Genomic DNA, 21,166 nt, shown 5'->3' on the forward strand with positions numbered 1-21,166 from the left:
ATTCAGAATCATAAGGACTCAGTACACTTTTCATATAAATATTTAAAAGAAGCTCCTTGATGATACACTCTAGGCAAAAGAACATTTAGTTGAGACAGAGGAAGATCAGAGGTTAGGAGAAGAGTGAATTCAACCTGGGATAGAAAGAGAGAAGGCCTCAAGTATCTGCTCTGGGCAGGGCTGAAAGACACTATGTACATGTTATAAAAGGAAGATAACGGCTAAAGCAGGGAGGTAGAAGGGTTAGGTCTCTGGACTCAATGCACTTGAAGAAAATGGAAGGAATAAAAAAGTAAGGTACAGATTTGCCATTTAAGAATAATAGAAAGGCTAGCATCTGAGAAGTAGAGTGTGGAAGGAATCCATAGATCAAAAAGAATCATCAGTAATGAATATTTACATAGTAAGTTATGTTCATTGATTTCAAAATTAGTTGTAGTCACAGAAAAGCATGTAAATGTTATCACCCTTGGAACTATAAAATTGAAAATCCAGATGACATTAATTCTGAAGGTTGAAGGTGCTGGGGGTGGGAAAAGCTTGGAGAGAGGGATAACAGCTGCTTGGAGCTGAAATTTTCAAATTGGAGAATCTGGAAATTATGTCTTATTTATTAAGCAATAAAGATGTACTTTTTCAACTTTTATTTAAAAATATAATTAGAAAAGGTTTAAAAGAAAGTGATCTAACCATATTGGAGGAGGGGAGGAAGTGGGAGCAGAAAAAGTACACTAAACTCCATTTAATATAGCAATAAGTCAAGGGTTAATATCTAAAAATCCTACATTATGCAGTAATGGTTTAAGAATATCATTTAGTAATATAGTGGTAACCATGTGGAGAAAGAGTTAAGAATAGAGTCTCCTGCGAATAGGGATTAGTGGCAATGACACTAGGGAAGGGAACTCCCTCTTTTTTCCTATTCCTTGGTTTTCAAAATAGTAGAAAAGTATTCAGTATTTTTAATTGCAAGGAAAGGATGTTAGATAATGGAACCAAAACAAAGGAAGTTAGCTGAGTCATATGCTTAGTGACATCAACATTGTGTTTTTTTCTGTGTCATCACTGGGACAATTACCTTTACCTGGGACAAATTACCTTTAGGCTCTCATATATTTATGTCATATGTCATATGTTTATGTCCTATGTATAAGGACATCAGCATGGTGTTTGTTTCTATGTCACCACTGGAACTATTACCTTTAGGATTTCATGGCCTATTACTCATCCCTTTCTTCACCCATCCCTGCTCAGTTGCCTCCTTGAGTTTCTTGAGCTCACTGGGGCTGCTCTTGCCCCAGGTCCTTTCAGCACATTGTACGCTCAGCCTGGAGGCTCTTCACCCAGATATCCACAAGGCTCACTCTCACCTTCTTCAGATCTTGCACAAGTCACCCATTCTCCATGACCACCTCCCAGGTTAGGTTAAAATTCTATTCTCAAACTACCCATCCCTTTCCCCTACTTTATTTTTCTCCATAGTACTCATCACCATCTAGCATATTATATACATTTTACATGTGTTTTGTTTATTGTTTGACTACCACCATTAGAAGGAAAACTTCATGAAAGCAGAAAATGCTGTCCATTTTGTTCAATGATGTATCTCTAACATCCTGAATGGTGGGTGACAAATAGTAAATCTGCAATAAATATTCACTGAATGCATAACTTCCAGATGCCTTTCGTAAGGGACAGGATTACTGGTAGTCAGTTTTCAAAGACTCCTCTCAGTTGACCAGTATTTGAAAAAGTGCTGTCAGTGTTTGCCATTATTTTACTTTCATGGACAACCAAGCCTAATTTTTTTTTTTATCACTGCTGTCACTTACCAAGTATTTTATACAGTTTCTATTCATTTACTTTTTTTGTCAAATAATTCCAACAACCCTTGTAAAATAGTTATTATAATACCCATTACAGAAGAAAAACCTCCAGTGATGAGACTGTAAGTAACTTGCTTAAATCCACTTGGCTGGTAAGTGCCAGAATTGATATATTCAGTCAAGCCATAGTGAAGCTTTATAGGAGGCATTTTTAAAATTTTAAATGACTTTCCTTTGAGACTGCATCAGATAAATGTTTTTGTTTGCAAGTAATGGCAAACTCAACTCCAACTGCCTTAAATAATAAATGCTATTTATTGTTCCATGTAATTAAAAAGTATAGGCAAGCTCCAGAAAAGGGTTTTTTCCTGAGGTTTATGATGTCTTCGGGACTATAGTTATATTTCTCTGCAGTTCTTTTAGCTCTGTCTTATTCTATGTGTCTACTGTATCCCCAGCTGGCTTTTCTTATGGTCAAAAGATAGGCACCATCATATCCCTAGCTTTGTCTCTTTCTCCTTTAGATAATTTTTTTCCCTTTACTACTCCACTAAATTTCAGGTCTTTCCTCTGATTCAAATGCTTGAGAACCAATACTCGAATTGACTGGAAAAAATCAAGATTTACCTATCAAACTGGAGATGGAGTTGTTTATCCAAACAACTCGCTGGTGGTATGTGGGATACATATAATGCAGACAACCACAATGTCCAATACTGAATATGGTTTGTTCCCCAAATTTTCTATGCTTCATTTTAAAATCTTCCCTGGGAGCCGTATGTATAATGACATGATAAATAGAAAATGGAATAGACCACTTTCATAAACATTACTATGTTAATAAATATATTTAAACTCTAATAATAGTCAATGGAAGTGGAAGCAAGGAGACATACAAGGACATAATAAAGGAAACAATTGGAGAAAGAGGCTAGGAAAGAGGAGTACTTAGCTTTTTAGAAGAGAGGCAACAGGAAAGGAGAAGCAAGCCTTAGCAGATGTAAAAATATTCAAGACAAATCTCAATTTGGTTACAGTTTTATTTAGATGCTTATCTTTGTGTGATTTTATCCTTCATTTGGTGATGAAACTCTACATAAAATATTTAACACAAAAGAAACAGAGCATTCTAGTTTTTGTCAAAGGTAATCAAACTAAAAATCTGTAGCTACATAATAGTATCAGCAGCACTAAAACTGAGGTGGCACCCACAATTGGAATGGTGTCTGTTGAGCCTAACATTTCAGTTTATTCAGATAAATAATCTGTGCCTCAGAAACAGATAGTTTTTCAAATGAATTTAGCAGAACTGAAAGGTAATTGACAGCCCCAGAGATAGAATCCCTCCATTAGTTTATAGAAAAGATATCTCATATTTGCTATTCTGACTACAATATTGTCTCAAGCAGTTGATGCAACAGTGAGCTTAGTGATTTACATTCTATGGCGGAAAATACTTTCCTTAGTCTGGCTGTTTATAATTCAGGAAGACTTTGAAATATACACATACATATTCTCATTCACAACCTGCCAGAATAAGTGAGGAAACTTGGTGTGTGTGTGTGTGTGTGTGTGTGTGTGTGTGCAGTGTTTATTTAATTTGGTAATAACCGTGTTTGGGAATTTGAGTTATTTTTAAAGTATGGCAAATTTACTTAAAAAAAATCTGATCTCTAATTTTGCTTGAAAAAATTAAAAGATCTGAGAACAGTGGGCCAACATGCACACACAATTATAGGCAGAAGCCAAGCCTTGGTTGTCTCTTTAAATAAGTATCTTTTCTCTCATTTGCCATTTACACTATGTATGGAATACCAGTTTTATTAACTCACTGCCCCCTACATAGCCATCATGGCCTACTGCAAAGCAAAGATAAATAGCACCCAATAATTGTTAAAGTCAGCAAGACAGATTTTATTCAGACTACTGCAATGGAGGAGAGAGACTCCTGCATAAACTGAATCCAACTCCAACTAAGACAAAGATGACTGAAGTTTTTAAAGGGACAACAGAGAGGGAACAAAAAGGGGCTATGGGTAAGTGAAAAAGCTGAAACAAAAAGAGGTTAGGGAAGCTATGGGGTAACAAAAAGTGGCTATTGTGAAATGAAAAATTATAGAAGGGAAATGACTTGAAAATTACTGAAAATGGTTAGGCAATGTGAGTTGGGACAAGGTTATGTTTTATGGCTTGTCAGTATTGTGTTTTCTTTAGCAAAGACTCAGCACAGGGACTTTAGACTCTTTTAGTGGCATAGCCTAGTAAAGGTAGAAGTCAGGTTACAATTTGGACAAGTCCCTTAGAACAGTGTTCTGGTGTGATAGTTAATTTTACATGTCAACTTGACTGCACTAAAGGATGCCCAGATAGCTGGTGAGACATGATTTCTGGGTGTGTCTGTAAGGGTGTTTTGGGAAGAGATTAGCATGTGAATTGGTGAACTGAGTAAAGCAGATGGCCCTCCCTAATGTGGGTGGATATCATCCAATCTGTTGAGGGCCCAAATATAACAAAAAAGCAGAAGAAGGGCAAATTCACTCTCTCTCTGCTTGAGCTGACACATTCATCTTCTCCTGCCTTCAGACATTGGCATTCCTGATTCTCAGGCTTTCCAACTCAGACTGGAACTATAGACTCAACTGAGACTCAGACTGGAACTATACACCACTGGCTTTCCTGGTTGAAAACCCCTGACTAATACATCTGGCAAGGCATTTTTGCCACATGGTTGTTCACACTTACAACTTCTGTTTTAAAATTAAGCCACAAAGCAGTTGAGCAAATGTGGAGGCAAGGAGAGGAGAGGGGAAGTGGAGAAGGGGGGCAAGGGTTGCGGTCCAGTCTGCAAATCTTCTATATGTAATTGCTTTTCAACTGTCTGCCTATATCCACCGAGGGAAAGGGGAGTTGCCAGGAGGTGCTTGAAAACACAGGATAAACAAGACCCAATGCCCTTGAATAGTAATTTTACTGAATAAGCAAATCATTTTGAACACATTTTAAATACTTCCTAGTCTATACGCCCCCTGGCGGCACAGGATTTATCTGTCTTGCTCACTGTCATTACTATTGAGTCTACCATCAGGTCAGGCTCACATCATTTCCCCTTTTCCTCCTCCTTCTTCTCCTCTCTTCCTGTTCCTCTGCCTCCTCATTCTTCTTCATATATTTCTTCTTTGAAAGTAGTTTATATAAAACAATGTACAGGAAATTGAGATTAAATATTTCAGTCTGCATTTCTGCACTATTAAGAATATAAATCCTTTCAAGTCCTTATTTTCAGCAAGAGGTTTTATGTATATAAATTGTGTGTGTGAGTGTGTGTGTGTGTGAGAGAGAGAGAGAGAGAGGGGAAGAGAGAGATTGAAAGAGAGAGATCCTGGAGTCAAAATAGTTCAAAAGATTATAATTCCTATGTGTAAATTATCCATTTTGAGATTTTCTGTAAATTATCCATTTTGAGATTAATCTTTTGTTCTACTTCTTTTCTTTTTGAAAAAAAGTATTTATGATCTAATTTTAATGTAGAGAAATTCAGTAATTAAAAAGAACAGTGGTGAATGTTGTTAACACATAAAAGTCAGGGTGTCAAATAGTCATCTGGGAACAAAAAAAATTGCGTTCAGTTTAAATCACTTTCTAAGGTGTTTGGTGTAGGCTTTATAATTTATTCAGATTTTTCTCCCAAATTTAGCTTGAAAACATGGATATAATTTTTCCCCATAACTTTCTGCTCTCATTTGGAATGCAAATTATTTCACAGCAACATCTTACAGGGTATTATAACTCTTTCAATTCTGCCTGCTGAACTACAGAGAATAGGAATCTATGTCACTAATATTTGTTTTTTCTAATGTGTGGGATGAAGTGGATTTTAAGAAGACCAGTACAAAATAGCAGTATCATGGGAATGGCTGTCTGGATTTCCATTTCTTGAGTTTGCTTGCTGATCCCAGAATTTCATTACTTATCTCCCTTCTTCATGGAGGGGTTGGTTGACTGACAGGCCTGCATCAGATGTATGTCTCATAACTTACAAGCTGTCATTTCTTTCTTCTCAGCAGAACCTTTTATTAGGGATGATAAAACAAATCCCTCTGAGATTTGATTATTTTTTAAAATTCAAAACTGGGGAAGTGAAGCATTCCCATAGTTACAGCTATTGTTATCATTTTTTTTTCTTTAATGCCTGTCTTTTTATGGTAAAGTGTTTATTTCTTGAGATGATACTTGAGAGGTCAATATTACAATCTGTCACTGTGCAGTAACCTCAGCCTGTTCTCTGTTAAAAATCAGAAGGAGGTTTTTCTTTCCTGCCTGATTGCTTTAAAAAAGTGCTTTTAAGAAGCACTTTTTTAAGCTCTTCCTGGTTGCATAACCTCTTTACTCTCCAGCTACCCTGTGCTTAGAGATCCTAGAAAAAGAGATACTCACTGGTATAAGAGCAGCATTTATTAACACTATTGCTTTTAATAAGATAGATTAAAAAAATCATGATTACTTGAAGAGTTAAATTTACTCTTACTTCCAACTTATGAAAAAGAAAGCTAAGACAAATAGTTATTAATGATAAATCCTTACTGAGCACCAAATATGTGTCAATTACTATGCTAAGGTTGGCGGACTTGGAAATAAATATACCTCATCTTTTATCCTCAAGGAGTTAAGAAGTAGAAAAAACAAACATTTAAACACTGACTCAAAAAATATATATATGCATGCAATAAAAAGTATCTAGATAAAGATTAGTGGGAATGCAGATGAGAGGGAATCTAATTCTTTTCAGGGCTGTGTTGAGAAAAATCTGGGGCAAAAAAGTAAACAGGTTGGGCCTTGAAGTGTATGTAGGAGTTCAGTAGCCCCACAAGAGACAAAGAGGGTGATGGGAAAGGGAAGGAGATGATGACATGTCAGGTCATTGTCCTATTAGCATGGCGTAAGGCACAGGCAAGCATAGCATAGCAAACTTGTGAAGCAGCCTGTGTTTGGCACACCAGGGTATAGAAGATGAAGGGGTGAGAAATAAGATTGGAAGGAACACTTTCCCAAGGGGGCACAATCTTAAGGCCAGGTAGAGAATAAGGAGATTCTTGATATAGGTATAACACAGAGGAAGGGCAAGAAGGCTTTCCATACTGTATAAGGAAAAGACATTTCTCTCTTTTCAGAAAAAAAGACCCAGAAAGCTAGATTGCAACAGAGGCCTTACTTAAGATTGCCGAGAAAGAGAAGATCAGAATGTGTCAAATGCTATGATTAAGGAGTATCAGATTTATGTGCAGGGAGTGTAAGGGGTCCACTGCAGGCATGAAAGCCGAGGGAGGACATATGCAAAGCCCACGGGCAGCAAGATTCATCTGGCAGAGTGTGATGGATTGGAGGGATAAGCAGGAGTAGGCCAGTGGCTGGGAACAAGTTATTAGTTCCAAGCTAAAGTAATAAAGTTTGCTACGAGGATGGTGTCAGGGAAAATGAGATCACACGGTGGCCATAAGCAATGCCCTTACGCATACAGTGTAACTTACTCTCCAGCCTCTCCACTAAACCAAGTTGTCCCCTCCAGCTCTGGGAGTGCTAGGCCAGGATGGACCTAAGACATGGCCTGCAATTATTTTACAGATGAGCCCCACCCTATTTGCAATTACTTTTTCCAGCACAGATTTCCACCAGATCTTCTGTTTTTGGAGCATGAAATAGAAGAGACCAGGAGGAACAGCTTGTTCAACCCACAACAGTCATAAAGGAGAGGTTAAACATTTTCATGTTCATTTACTTTGGCGTGGGAACTCTTCCTCCCTTTCATCTGCCCCATGCTTACAGCACCAAGTCAGGAGAGAGCAGACAAGTATAACTACAAAGCCTTTGTTTTTCTACCAGAGGTATTAAACACAGGCCCTTGTTTCATGACATTCTGCCCCAGAAAAATGGAATCCTTCTTCTGCATGGCCTCAGCTTTCTCTGCTCTACTCAGATGCAGTCCTAAGGAGGAGCAAAACACCAGGGGGTGAAGGGGAAAAGCAGGCCTGATACTCTGTGCACCATGGGGGAGAATACTGCTGAATAATTCACTAATAATGCAAACAGGCTCCGACTGGCAAACAATTCCCTTTCATCCAAACGATTTATCTGAAAATTAAAAAGTCTAACTGAAATCAAAATAGCAGTATTAATTTACAGAACTCAGAGTGTGAATTAGAGGAAAACATTTAATATGTATACCAGGAGAGCATTATGGGAATGGAACTAAAATAGTACAATTTTAAACTCTTTTTAAAAATCTATGAGCAACTGCTATTTACATTCAGTTCAACCTGGAAATTAGATTGCAATGATATATAGATGCTATTAAGGTGTAGATAGTAGGGCTGTATTCTGGTCCCCAAGAGCCGCTAATTGAATTGTTTCTATGATAATGGATAAATGTAGAATTGCTCTGTGCAGAAAGAAAAAAAAAATATTTCCTGTAATCCATTTTAAACTCAAGCCACTGGCGAAGCCCACTAAAGACATTCAGTATTTATTCAATCTCTTTAACTCCCCATTCTAAAGGTAACATTTCAACCACTTTTCTAAATGATGATAAATACATGAAGCCAAGATATCCAAAGGATGGAATTGTTTAATCAAAGTTAATTCTTCCACAGAATCATCACCTTAAAGTTTCCTGTCAAAGGTGAGTAGCCAAGGCACAATTGAATTATGTTACCTAGGAAAGAGAAGGAAAAGAGAGGATAATTTGTGGAAGATTTGATGCTATCTCTAATAGGCTTCTTTCTTTCCGACACAGTTGGTTTATCTGTTTTCCAGAAATCAGCTAGACGTGTGTGTGTGTGAGAGAGAGAGAGCTCACACACATATGCTGCATGTATAACATACCCGAAAATCATTTAAGATTTTTTCTTTAATTTGGATAATTAGAGTTTCTATAAACTCTAGTTGCCTTCCTGGTTTATCATAGAGCCGAGAAAAATAAGTAAATGGTAATGCAAATTTATATGATACCTGTGTAGTAATGAAATAAATTCAAATGGGTTCAAGGTTTCATTTGAGTGCCTGTATGAAAATTCAGTAGGTTTCCTGAAACCTTGCCCATCCTTCCTGAATGCAAAATTGGCTCTAGAATTCTCATGTGACACAGCTCCCAAGTGATATTCTTGGCACTTACGCATTTAACACCTAATGGAATCCAAAAGTGAGATGGCACGTGAAAATGAAAAAGTATGGTAAAATAGGTTCAAATACTGGCCACATAAATGAAAATTTCAAAAGCTGAGCATTATGCTGAGATTAAGGGCTGGGGGAAGTGCTTGTCTATTTTATAGACAAGATTATGATTTTTATAACTAAAATCATTCTCCTCCTTTTCTCTTCTCTTTATATGTCTTATCATCAGACTATACTAACAAATTATATTGCCCTGTTGGACTTACCTATAGACCCCCTGTACGACTGGTCTTCATTTATGTGCACAGTAAGGTTTGAGTAGCGTTGAAATAGCCTGTTCTGTCTGCTTCCCCCAATTAGTTACTTAACTCTTAGCCCTTTCTCCTTTACTTCTTTACTCAGATGTCACTTTTGCAGTTTGACCAATAGATTGTCACTCCCATCCATTAACCAGAACACATGACCTTCTTTATTTTTCCACAATCATTATCTAATATATATTTCTCCACTCATAATTTTGTATTTATTCTTTGATTCCTCCCACCCCAAATGCAATCCTCTCAAGGGATGGTACTTAGAATTGTTTCTTGCACAGAGTTGATGTTAAATAAATATCTTGTTACATGAACTATTTTTCTTAGGAAGAACTGACCCCTGGAAGTTTTCATAATCTTTGTTAATGATTGGCAAAAATGTCAGCTCTAACTGCTAACGAATCTGGGGATTCAGTACAACAATATAAGTCAGGAGGGAGGGATGAAAAGTTGAATTTTCTAACTTTCTGAACTCTAATTTTAAAGGAAAAAAACAAGGCAAAGTGTATAGTTCATTATAATTTAAATTTTGAGGGCACATACAGAATTCTATAGCATCAATTAGAAGTTATCATCATTTTAATGGGAACTATCTTTTTGATAAATTTCAAGGCCTGCATAAGAAAGTGATAGAAATGAAGGGACAGGTATTGTTTTTAATATTGAACCTATGACTTTGAAAGAAACAGGAAATTTGGAAAATAACAGTGTGGATGATGTCCTCTCTATGAGTTATATCTATAGACCATGATTTTTACCTGACCAGGTAAAAGTGATTATACCATTTTAAAGTTGTTAATGACCAAGGAATATTAGCACTAATATGATAAGGCACAGGGCATATTTTCTCTCTCTTTCTTAAAACACACACACACACACACACACACACACACACACACACACACTTAAATAAGCCCCTGGATGAGCAATCAGAATGGTAAAAATCTATGAGTAAAAATTCAAAGATGAGATGTGAATTAAAGGATTTTTAACTGTTCTTAAACATTTTCATGATTATCTTGATATAAGAAGGAGGTTTAATTGCTGTTGTTTCACTCATTCAATAAACATATTTTTGCTCACTGTCAGGACATATACTAAACAATATAGTTAGAAAAATGCACTTGACAAACACAGCTTCGCCCTCATGAAACCTACACTCCTGTGAGAAGCAGTAGGAACAAATGGATTGAATTAGGACTAGTGTAAAATTATAGGGAAAAATAATTTAGGTTAATTAGGAAATGTGATCTTCAGAAATAAAGTATATTTCTTGTGAAGTACTGACTTTTTTAAAAGTATTTGAGTAGAATCTCATCAGCAACTTTAAAGGGGCTCTCTAGAAAAGCTTACCATATCAGAGGGAGGATACATTAGACAACTCCTAAAGTACTTTACAACTCATGAATTCTGTGATTCAGTAGCCAAGGGTCTCAGTATCCGTGATAGGACTATTTAGTTTATTAGTATGTTATATAGCTGTGGGAGAAATTTACAATCAAACTAATTGCCTAAGTAACACCTAGAAACACTGCACCACAGTCTCTCTCCTATGAACAAGAGAAAATATAATACAATCTACACATTGGCAAGTCTGGGTTTTGATTGGCTTTGAAGCAGTTTAATCAGTAGTCTTCAATTTTTTAATGACTGTAAATGCTCCCACCCCCCAAATCAGCAAGAAAGATTTTCATTGTTTTTTTTTTTTTTTTTTTGAATATCAGGGTTGAGCGATTTGTGGAAATCCTTCAGGACTATGGCTTTGGAAGAGTTATCCTTAACTGTTAGTCATAGTACAGATTTTTATTGGAGCCTATCTGATATGATCTCTGATTTACATTGTACTTGTGAATCCACTTAATTGAGGTTCTTGACAAATGACACCCAGCTTTATTTGTGACAATTGCCAGAGGAATAGTCTGCACGATGCATTTTGATAACTCTTAATAAATGATAAATGTGGCATTGAGTTCAGTTTCATAGCACACCTGGCACAGCAAACCCACACAGCTGTTAACAAGTGTGAACACTTGTTTACTTGTGCTTTTACTGGCGTTTGCTCATTTGAGTCAGCTCCCCAGGTTTACTACCTCTGCTAAATGAGGCAAACTTATCTTCATAGCAGTGTTTCCAGTGCTTGTGCTTTCCTGCACTGCTTAATTTAGAAGAAATCAGTATAACTGAAAAGTGACTTTCTTGCAGTTCATTTCAGTTTGACCTTCCCAGGATCAGGAACTTGGTTTCCAGGGCACATATCTGTTTACTCTGGGGTTTCTGCCAAAGAAGAGAGTCTGCCATCCCAGCAATGCATTTACAATGATCAAACCTTGCTAGAGGGAAATATTCATGAATTGGAAAACTGCCTGAATTTATCCAGGAAGAAAGTTCAGAGCATGGAGACAAAAGGAACTCTTTTTCCCTGGAGCATTTTAGAGCGTGTTACAATTTAGATTCATCTGGCGAAGTTCAAAATCAATAGTCTCTCCCTGGGTAAGTATTTTCTTTGCAACAACTCTACCTCCACACCCTGGAGGATCAGGGTTTCATGTTGGTTATAAGAGTTAAACTTTACCTAAGCTTTTAGGGAAAAAAATATATTCAAAGTGCTTTTGATACTAATTCCTGTAGCTGTACTATAAATGCTGTAGGCATGGAGACAATTTGACAGTATTTGGGTTCTCTTTGACAGCCGACACAACCACTACACGATTCTCTTCTATTGCTGAGGAGTTTTCCCAGGCTTGAATGTGAATTGCAGTTGGTAAAGATCTCAATGTACAAAGATGGAATGCTGAAGCGAAACCAATTTGTCCTCATTTGTGAGGAGAGTGCACAACAGGTTCAAATGGAATTGGGTTTGTTAGGTTGTGAGGGATGAATGGATGAGAGGAGCAGAGTGCAACGTCCCCAGTAAAGCATAATTAAGAAGCAAAGAGCAGGGCAGAGAACTCGTGGCTAAGATCAAGCTCCCTGCATGTGACTCTTCTCTGCATTACATTTAATCATGTAGGTTTCACTAAAACCAAAAGAACCTTTCCCTCATGAAGAAAATAATTAAAAAAATAATTTTCTCCATATTATTAAGGATAATTGTTATGAATAATTAAGTCAGGTGATGATTTGACAAAGCAGAGATATCTTCTATTGCACAAAGCACAAAAGGGTTGGCTGTGTAAAGAGGGAGACCCTGAGAGGCAACAAGGTTTCTTAACCAAATGTAATCTTATTATCTCTGGGCCAATTCTTTCTTAGCAATGTTTACTAATCCTTTATGCAGTGTTATTTTTCCAATGTTATTAAATCACCATAGATGATTAAGAAGATCAAATGTTAGAACTGATTTTTAAAAGAACAGTCATTTGCTTTTGTTCTGAAGCCGAATTTAGGATCCTTTCCTGTTCTTTATAATTAGTATCTTGGCTCAGATTATAGCCTTGCCTCCCCTGAATATGTCAGATGCTGGTGTCACTGTGAAAGAGACAGGCAGGCCTCATCTTGAACAAACTATGCTTGATGATGGCAGAGTTCTAGAAAAGCAGCCACACTGTAGGTTGACTCTTTTAATTGCAAAATTCCTTACAGTCATTTCTCCTTAGTCTCTCAGTTGATATTGGACTTGCAGTATAAAGAAAGCTCACCTATTACATTGTCAGCAGAGCACCCTGAATTGACTACATTTTTGGTGAGTAAGTTGAGGAATTTCTGACACCCCAGAGTGACTTTTCCAGTTACTAATTAATCTCTGTTGGAAGGTAATGCAGAAAGATCCCAGGGGTGTTGGTTGAGATTCTGCTGGGCTGAGCACCTGAAAATTAGATTGACTTATAGAAATATAGAACTTTTAAGCCATAGAGCACCTATATATTGCACAATATGTGCATTTGTTGTGTTAATTTGCCAATACACATCTTTCTGAGTCTTCCACAGAAATGTTTTTCCCCCCTTAATATTAAAGGAAGGAAGAATAATGGTAGAATTTAAGCACATTTCTTTAGCTTAATTGAAGAATTTTGGGGCCAAAAATATTGGGTACACCTGAATACATAAGAGAAAAGCCTTTGATGTTTAAATATATATATATATATATATATATATATATATAGGTTTACTCTGTTTTCATAAGAGAAAGATCATTTGTATTAAAGTAAAATGCAGTTAGATAAGATTTTATCTACTAAGAGAATGAGAAGGGTCAGTCCCTATGACATTTACCTTTCCAGAAGAGTTCATTCAGTTTAATTTCCATCCCTGCCACTGTGCTTGCCTTTTACTTCTGTTTAAACACCAACCCAATTATTCTTACTGAGTTCTTTTTAAATCATCTGAGAAAGCCAAAATTTCAGCAAAGCCCTCATCTTCTTGTCACTTAATGCAGTTTCCCATTCTTCAAGCTTTGTATTTATCACACTTCTTGCTTCCTGGGAACAGACCATTGATCATTCTAATCCCAGCCACAAAGAATGCAAGGAAACCTGTTGAGTTTTGGTGTGCATCTGTTCCCTCCAGTTCTCGATCAGTTTCCAGCTGAGGAAAAGGTCTCATCCACATTACATTGGGAACAGGGAAATTGAATAAATCTTCTCTTGAGCTGAGATGGCTAGCCTCTAAAAAAAAGGGAAGTAACTTTATTAAAGAACTTTTTCATTAGAACACTACTTCAATCATGAAATAATCATAAAGGAATTATGCAAATGTGCCAAAATAATATCATGCATGCTAACATTCAATCAATTCCAAGTCACTCTGAAGAGAACATGGGATCAGACTCTGTGGAGAGGAAACATGAAGAAAGACGTTTAGAATTAACGTGTAAGAACTTGACTGATTACACAATTTGTGACTGCATTTAGTGGGCACAATCCTAGCCAACCTCAGATTAGATCATTCTTCAGGGAGGAATTAACTAACTGCCCGATAGCACATGCACAAACAATTTTGAAAAGTATATTCTTTTATCTATAAAAATTACTCCTTTATTAAGTGGTTACTACATGTCAGAATTCTAATCACATGTGTATTATTCTAATTTTGTTTGCACAATAACCTTGTGAGATCCTATTATTTTTCCCATTTTACAGATCAAGAAACTTAACTATGAAAGAGGTTAGGTAATGTGTCCCAGGTTACAAAGCTGTTAAGAGCACATTTTTAACCACTATGCTATAAGATTTAGAGATTTCAGAATATCAAGCCTAGGAGATATTTCAGATATTATTTTTCCATATTACTCAAACTTCTACAGATGACACAAAACCCAGCCTCACATGTTAATGACTGGCTTGAGGTCATAATAAAGGCTCTGCCTCCTGGCTCCTAGCTCAAAGTAACAGCTTTAGCAACTTGACTTCACTCACTTATATGGGTCAGTGTTGTGATATTCCATCGTTTGGATTATCCCTTATTGAGGAAAATATGTTCTCTTTGCTCCCAAAGTAACGTTTCTAATGGTATTTTATATGCATATTTTTAGAAAAGACAATTCTGTGACTAGCAGTCTTTTTTCAATTTAAACCAATGAACCTCATTACGTGAATGATTCACAGTTGCAGAGACTAATACTACTTGAAACTCTGACTCCTGTTTGTCTTGAACTCTTTATAGGGAAGAATTAAGACCTTATATGATAGCTATATATTAGTCTGACTCTTATCCCCACTACACCCATGAAATCCCCAGCATTTGAACCTTTCTCTTTCAAATTTCTGTGGGTGTCAGATAGGCCTGACTTAGAAGTGGCTTCTAATCAGGTAAAGTAAATATTATTAACTGAAGAATAAAAACGTCCAGCATATCACATTAGCTTTTCCCCACCTAAAGTTAAAATTTCAATAACATTTGCTCTCTTAGATGAAAAGGAAAAAAAGGCCTGAGCAAATATTCTCAAAAAGTTAATATTGGTAGTATTTTAATGCATTCTTGTTTTTTTTCTTTTATTTTGTTCTTCCACTCAGAAATCACAGAGCTTTCAAATAAATTCTTGTGTGTGATGTATGACGTCATCTACTGATGATTATGAGAAATATGTATCCTTCCTAACGTAATATGTACTTATTCAGAACCAATGAAATCAGTCATTTAGTAACTAAATAATACATCTTTTTTCTTTCTCACAGGACACTATATTAGGAAAGTTTGGATTTTGCCAGAGTGACAAATTAACCCCCAAATCTCATAACATTCTTACCACAAATCTAAAGCACATTCCAGGAATGGAGGGTGGCTCTGTTCCACAGAGATACTCAGGAACCTGGACTGATGGAGGGTTTACATCTTAGGATACAACCAACGTGTGGCTTCTAGAGTTGCTACAGCAGGAGAAGAGAAAGTGAGAAAAATACACACCCACTGTAAATTATCTCAGACCGAAAGTAACATAGCAGGATTTCTATTCACAGTCCATTGGCTAGAATGATTCACATGGTCTCAAACTAACTCCAAGGAAGACTGAAGATTAGAGAGGGTGGTGATGGTGGGATGAATTGGGAGATTGGGATTGACATATATACACTCATATGTATAAAATAGATTAATAAGAACCTGCTGTGTTAAAAAAAATAAAATTAAATCATAAAAAAATAGACTGAAGATTAGAGGGAAGCGCATGACATATTTGCCACATGGCAGAGTCATTTCCACTGGTGGTTAAGGTAAGGACCAAAGTGTGGGCTTTGCAGCCTGATACATTTAGTGAGATTGATGTCAGAGCTTCGCTTTTACTTACTTGGGTAAATTGCATAATCCCTATATCTCATATTCTAAAAATGAAGATAACTGTTTTATGTACTTTGTAGGGTTTTGTGATCTTTAATGGAATGATGCACATAGAGTGTTTAGCACAAACCTGTTACAGAGTAAGAGCTCAGTAATATTAATTAATTAAAAAGACTCGTCTGACAAATATTTATGACCACCCACTAGAGAGCTAAGGACTGAGGGAGGTAAACAAAGGAAATACAGCACCTGCCTTCATGGAAATCCTGGTATATTACAGAAGAAAGAGTTAAGACTTGTATTTGAGGGCTCATTTTGCTCCAGTAACATCTAAAGGTTTCCTATCAGGAGAACGAGAAGAAAATGTGAGCCTGCTTCAAAGGGAGAAAATAACATACCAAAGCAAAAAAGCTCCTTAAGCATATTTAAGAGGGCAATGGTCTCTGAAACAAGGATTCTCATTCTCAGAAAAAATCATAAGTAAAGTTCATAAAATTGAAGATATGAAAGGGTCCCTCCCCCTTTCTATAACTGAAATAGGTTTAGGGGGAACATGAGAGTTCGGTGGCATTCATGTGTACACTTGAAAATAAAAAGATCTATATAATTTGTAAAAGTACCAGATATGTTTGTCTCACATGTTAACAAATTGCATAGCTAGTTATTAACAATAAAATTTAGTGCCTTTAGAGATCTGCTTATAATGATCGGGACATTTTTTTTGTTCTCATCATAGTTCAAGGCCAGCCTGTTGACCCTGAGCTAAATGCCCCCATCCTATAAAAGTTAACCAAAAGAAAACAAGGACAGAATAATCATGAGTGAAAAGAAAGTGAAAGAAAGAACAAGAGCTCTGAAACTGTGATGTTTTCTAAGGCTATAGATTGAGTTATATAAACTTTATAAGTAGCCTTTAGAAGAAAATCCAGGTCAAAATTTAGTTCAATTAACCTCTTGAGTGTCTCGTTAATCAAAACCTGCTTAAAGTGATTTCCTTATTCTCAGCACAATGTGATGTGAAATGCACTGTGCTTATAAATCCCCACTGTTTGCTAGAGCAATTTTATAGCAGGTACTTGTTTCTGTCTTTGTTTATGTGGTTGATTTTGGTTGTGTTTACCTCTTTGCTTTATCTTTCAAGGTGTTTATGAGGAAAGAATTACCTGCCCATTTCATGGTGTATACCTTACCATTTACTAGTCTACTGCTTTAGGAAATATGAGATACATACAAAAAGGAAAGTTAGTTTAAAGTTAAAATGTGTAAGTCATGGTAGGCAAGCAGCTCAGAGATTGTATCAATGCTATTACAGTCACTGACAGATTTGGAGAAAGAAAAAAAAAAGAATCAGATCAGGACAGTTGGAATCTGCCCACCATTCTCCCCTAACATATATTCAGTTAGATATGACTGAAACAGTAATTGCAGAACTTTCTCAATCTGTCCATCACTTTACTCAACAGTAGCCACAAGGATAAAAATGACACATCTATAGGTCATGATAATTTTAAAGGAAAATATGTTACGGTGCATTCTGGGTAAAATATGCAAATTATCAAGACAGCAGAGATAATTAAATTTTCTCAAATCAGAATAAAATGACCTTTGACTGAACCCCTTTTTGGGGGGAGACACAGATTCACTGCACTCATTGTTATAAGAGCATGCCTTGTAATAAAGTCAAGTTTGACAGATGAGGAAATTAGAAAGCCTGAGGATTTACAATAGGAAAAAAATGAAGAAATAAATTGAGGCAAAGAAGATGCTAGATTCATGATATATGCCTTCTTTTCCTCTATATTATTTCAGTTGTTTTGATAATTCCTAGGTGCTGTTGATTAAATCTAGCAGAGAACAGTATAAAAGTAAGCAAAGTTAGGTCAGAAGAAGTGATAATGCTTATTAACCAGAGGTGGATCTGTGATAATATTTACACTTTTAATGAAAATAGAATATGCGGGGTTTTTTTGTTATTTACATTTTCACTGTGACCTGACACTTAGTAAAATGTTTAGAAATTCAGAAGCACTCAATTAATATTTGTAGAGTCAATGACTAAATAAAAGAATAAGTTATTATAGTATATTGATTCTATTTCTCATTCCAGACTCAATGTAAATGTCTGTGCAATATTAGTACGACTAGTGGCACCCAAATTGTTATTTTCCTTTAAGCTAGATTTGTCAGTGAATTGTTGGTCTTGGATGGTTTAAAATAAAGATCTAAAATCTTATTTGGTCACATGTGCGTACTCAATATTTTAGTCAGTCATGTGCCTACCTTGTCCACTGCACTGATCCCCTTTGTTTTAATTTATAACTAGATGTGCTGTGTGTGCATACATGTGAGTGTGCAGGTGCGTGTGTGTGCACTCGCATGCATGAATGCATGGTTTTCCTGACTGGACATCTTCTGATTTGGCAAACCTTGTTTTCCTGCCGGCAATCCTACCTACATTGTAATCAGGAGATTAATTTGGTTTTCAACGTCAGCAATATGACTGTGAAATGAGCTTTGGGTGATAAATCAGTGTTCATATTCAGAATCACCAGTTAGAAGATCTGTGACTTGGAGACAGTAATTTCATTTCTCTGGGCCTTGTGTTTCTTATCAAAAATAAGGACATAGCCTATATTTACTCTCAGTACTGTCCAGTCATTCTGAGATGCAAAGAAATTTTAGGCTCTAAAGAGCTATAAGATATGTGAGAAAATTTTAAATTACCATTAATATTTCAATGAGCTTATTTCAGAAAATTCTACTGGATCTAAGAAAACATCTAGTTCTATATCCAGCACTTTGGCAATGAAGATGTAGGGGGCAAGGCAGTGGTAGTGGCTGCTGTACAAAAGGGGAGATCATCTTCTGTCACCCCATTTGGTGATAGCCATGACCTGCCAAACCTTTCTTTTCCTTTATTCACCTCTTCCAAAAAGTATATATTCTAGGAAACCCTTCCTAAATAAAAAAAAAAAAAATCCTAGGGAAAAACCTCTCAGAATTTCATAATACATATTAAATGTCAAGACAAATCAAGAAAGCATCAGGAGAAGGTTTTAATTAATAAGGACATTTCACTGTCTTTTTTTGGTACTGCACACTTTCACTTCCTTTTCTACAGATATCATGACTTTGAAGCAATGGTTATGGATAGTTCATCTCTGTTTGCACTGAGCTCTCCCACTTTACTTTTTCAAATAGCTCACTCTTCTCTAGACCCCAGTATTCAGCCCCTTAGCCAGGAGTAAACAGTAAACTTCACAGTCAGTAGAATTCCAGTTTAGCTGGGAATCGCTTGACGTGGTGCACAGACATCCTTAGAACTAGTCTTTTCCAGTTTTCTGAACCTAATTGCCTGCTAAGTACCTCCTACCTATCATTCCTTCTGTCTATTTACCACTAGATCTTTAGCATATTCCTAGTCTGTATTTTCTAATGGGCATGCCCTTCTCTTAGGCTAGTTTCCTTTTCCCTCTCCAGTCTCAATCATATCATGCTTAGTTAACATTTCTTATTGAAACTGCATTTCACCTCTATCCTACTCTCTTTTTAATTCACTCTATTATGCCCACTTTGTCCCAGTCACATTTTACCCTAATTTCCCATCCCTTTCTACTGATCTGTGTTGCAAATTCCCAGCTATTTCCTGCTTGAGTCTCGCCTGAGTTAATTCAGTTCTGTCTGATTTGATTTTGAGCTTAAGAATATTCTTATTGATGAAGTTTATGACATTGTATTATAAAGAAAAGGAACTACCTAATGTGTGAATTAGTAAAAAGAAACTAATTCCATTTCTTTCTTTCTAAGGCGTTAACATACAACTAATCCTGGATAGTGTTTTTATAAAGATGTTTTAATGAGTATAAACTTATTTTTACTGTTGATATTGGTAATTTTAAAATGTATATAATTTCTTGAAGGCAAGGGCCACATATTATCTTTATAGCCTCAATAATGAAAATTAACTAGATTATCAGACAATTCTTATATTCTATCTTTACCATATCTTGGATAATTGAATCTATCTTTTCTTAGTTGGGTCATGATGATTTTATAAATTTATCAATCTTGATAAACAATAGATCCTACCTAATCGATTCCATTATTGAGCTCTTACTCATGCCAAGGGTTTTTCTAAGCACTTGTAGAAAAATGATTAGTTGCTTACCATTTTCCTGTTCCTTTTTACTTCTGCACTTTCCACCTAAACTTACCAAGTGACTAAATTATAGAAATTAGAATGTTGTTGAAAATGATATATGCATTTCCAAACCCTGCCCTTAAAAAGTCTCCAGTGCAATTCTCTGTGTACTTTCTCCTCTTTTTTATCAGTGATATTCAGTGAGTAGAGGGTGGACCTTAAGACCTGAGTGATGGCAGAACCACTAGATGGAAGGAACCTGGGTCCCCGAATGACTGTATAGAGCAGATTTACCCCATTCCTCTACCTACATTGGACTATAACATGAATGAGAAAAAAACCCATCCTGTGTTAAGCCACTGAGATGTCTGGGAGATTTGTAAGAGCGATTGATCTACTCTAAACGCTGCACTTTATTATATGAATTCATTAAATTGGAATTCCTGAAGGGACTTGAGTATGCTAATGTTAAATAGAACCAACTGAGTCATTCTTATTGTAGAGAGACTAATATCTACCACCAAATTTCTGGATTATGGCATTTGTGGAATAGCATCTGAATCACAGAAGGCACAACAAAAACAAGTTGCAAGTGCATAAAGCGAGTAAATCAATGATACTCTACTAAAATAATTCAATGGATAAGGACTCTCCTCCAATGCCATAGGTTTATTTGATAGGATAATCTTATTAAAGTGTTATAAGGAAAGAAAACTGGAGTCACCTGTGCTCATTCTTTTCTGGAAACTTTACTCAGGTAAAGGTAGACAGACAGACCACAAGCCACCTGCTTAATCTATCTCTTTAATACTGCAAGGAGGTATTTATGCACATCTATTTATCAAGACCATCAATGAAATCTATATATTTTTTAAAGTTCAATGATCGGTTCTCGGTCCTTCTCCTACTTGATCTATCAGCAGCAGTTGACATAGCTGCTCATCTCATGTACTTTCCTCACTTGGCTTCCAGGGCAGCATTTATCTTTCTCTGTCTCCTCTTCTTTTCCC

This window comes from Monodon monoceros, unplaced genomic scaffold (assembly GCF_005190385.1).
Source record: "Monodon monoceros isolate NGI ecotype Baffin Bay Population unplaced genomic scaffold, NGI_Narwhal_1 Super_Scaffold_21, whole genome shotgun sequence".
Taxonomy (NCBI): domain Eukaryota; kingdom Metazoa; phylum Chordata; class Mammalia; order Artiodactyla; family Monodontidae; genus Monodon; species Monodon monoceros.